This window comes from Mus caroli, chromosome 9 (genome assembly GCF_900094665.2).
Source record: "Mus caroli chromosome 9, CAROLI_EIJ_v1.1, whole genome shotgun sequence".
NCBI lineage: Eukaryota > Metazoa > Chordata > Mammalia > Rodentia > Muridae > Mus > Mus caroli.
The window spans coordinates 98194429-98197071 of record NC_034578.1 but is presented as its reverse complement, the minus strand read 5'-3'; the positions used below and the strand labels follow the sequence as shown (position 1 = coordinate 98197071).

Sequence of the window (2643 nt, the reverse complement as noted above, 5' to 3'; positions counted from 1 at the left end):
TTCTTCTTCTTCTTCTTCTTCTTCTTCTTCTTCTTCTTCTTCTTCTTCTTCTTCTTCTTCTTCTTCTTCTTCTCTTCCTTCTCTTCCTCCTCCTCCTCCTCCACTTCCTCTTTCTCCTCCTCTTCTTCATCCTCCTCTCCTCCTCCTCCTCCTTCTGGTCTCCTTCTCCTCTTCTTCTGTTTTGTTCTGTTCTGTTTTGTTTTGTTTTGTTTTATTTTGTTTGGGAGGGGCAGGGTTGAGAAGGTTTCTCTGTGTACCCCTGTCTGTCCTGGAACTCATTCTGTAAAAAAAGGCTGTCCTCAAACTTAGAGATCTGCCTGCTTACCTCTACCTCCTGATTAAAGGCTTGTGCCACCACTGGTAGAGCTGGGCAGGAATGCAGGCCTGTCAAAGAATCCAAGTGCAGCACAGTCAGTGTGCCTTGCTTGCCTTGGGTGGAAACCACACCTTCTCAATTCCTTTCCTTCATGGCCCCTACCCTCCATTGGATCGACCTTCCCTTGCTGCCTTTATCAAGCTGACCCGAGGTAGATGTACTTGGCCCTGATCTGGACCCTTGTCAAAGACAAACAGGCTCGTGGGTGGCTAGGGAGGGAAAGCACCCACTTAGAAAGGATCTCCAATGTTGTTTTTTGTCCACACAGACACGCTCACCAGATTGGCATGGATCACAGCGATTCCCTCAAGCCTCCATCTGCCTGGAAATGCCTAGTGGTATATTCCTCACGGTCCAGAACCTTCAACCTGTGAGCCAGTAGTTTTAGCTATCCCACCCAGTCACAAACCTTCACCCTGGGGAGGCCACAGAGAGAACAGCGGGAGGCAGAGGCATCCCCATTTGAAACTGCAACCATTCTGAGATTTCTGACCAACTCCCCAGTGGGAGCTCTGTGTAGGCAGAAGAGAGGCTCTGTCTGTCCTGAGAGGTGGCTTGTACGGCTCCAGATCACCCCAGCAGTGTGTGTTCTCTTCTGTCCTCTGAATGCCAAGAGGTAAGGGTGCTCTGGTATGTGAATGCACGAGACTGCACTGCTCAACAATGCCATCCAGCAGTGCAGCGAACTAAGGCTCTGAAGAAATTGCTATGCAAAGGTTCTGCGAAGATCCCTTTAAGGCAGAGCTTCTTAACCTTCCTAATGTTGTGACCCTTATAATACAGTTCTTCACGTTGTGGTGACCCTCAACCATAGTTATTTTTGTTACTACTTCATAACTGTAATTTTGCTACTGTTGTGCATCATAATGTAAATATTTGATATTCAGGATATCTGATATGTGGCCCTTATGAAATAGTCGTTCAACCTCCAAAGGGGACTCGACCCTCAGGGTTGAGAGGCACTGCTTTAAAGGCCTGCGGGATCCTCTTCTCTCTCTCTCTCTCTCTCTCTCTCTCTCTCTGCCTGTGATCTCTGATGCACATGTAAAGCTAGAGTTCTAGTAACCTTCATGAACCATGAAGACAGAGTAGGCAGAAGCCTTGGCAAAAAACAGTGCTTTGGAAAAGAGAGAGAAAAAACCAACAACATTTAACTGCATCAGAGTTGTTGAACTCTTTGTGTGGAAAATGTAGCACAAAGGAAACAAACAAAAAAATTGGGAAGTATTTGCAAATCAGAAGGCAAAAGGCACACACACACACATTTAAAAGTTGATGACTATGTAAGCATGAACATCTAAAAATTGGAAAAATAAATGACTCAGTAGAAATATTGGCAACTGGTACAAGACCCATACAGAGAGCCAAAAAAATTATGAGAAACTACTGGTACTACGGTGATTAAGTCAACATTAATAATAATAATAATAATAATAATAATAAGGCAGGGCACAGTCTCACATCTGCAACCCTGGCTCTTGGGAAGCCATGCCGGGAGGGTCGGGTTCTTTCTCAGCTACAAAGCAAGTTCAAGGAGAGCAGGGTCCACCCTGTTTGTGTTGTACAACTAAACTGATACAAGGAAAGAGAAAGGTAGCAAACCAATCAGGGCCAACGAGATGGCTCAGCCTGCAAAGGTGCTTGCTGCCTAGTCTTGAAACCAGAGTTCAATCCCAGAGAGCCACACGGTGGAAAGAGAAACTGACCCAGCAAGTTTCTCCACAGGCATGCCGTGGCAAGCACACACCACACGCATGCCAGGCATGCGCACAAAATAAATACAATGTAGCAATTCTAATTTAAAACAAAAAGAAATGTAATACCTATTGCTATGGCAACTGATGCATTTGTGGCTAAGGGGAGTTCGGATGCAATGCTTATGGAAATAGACGGTTTTAGACCCTTTCAATAGGCACTCCGTTCAAAGTGTTAGGTAAAACAAATGGCTCAAGAGCTGGAGAAATGGCTCAGTGCTTAAGGGCACATACTTTTCTTGCAGAGGACCTGAGTTCAGTTCCTAGCATAACTTAGCATAACTCACAGCTGCCTGTAACTCTAGGTTTCTTAGGTACTGCACATGAGTACACATACCCCCACAAACACACACACACACACACATAACTAAAATAAATCTCTAAAATCAATGGCCTACTTAAATACTGTGCACATTTTTTCTTATGCACTAATACAAATAATACTAATAATGGATTGATACATTACAGAATACATTAATACAATGAAAATCTATCATTAGTCCTGTGTTCAAA

The 2643-nt window shown here is 44.2% G+C and overlaps 1 long non-coding RNA gene across 1 annotated transcript in view; it reads left to right on the top strand.

Annotated features, from left to right (window-relative positions):
• LOC115031969 overlaps positions 1 to 2643 on the top strand; it is a 9615-nt gene that overhangs the window by 1688 nt on the left and 5284 nt on the right. Inside the window, exon 2 of the long non-coding RNA XR_003837627.1 lies at positions 645 to 992. This is a non-coding gene — a long non-coding RNA (uncharacterized LOC115031969). The remainder of the gene's footprint in view (positions 1 to 644; positions 993 to 2643) is intronic.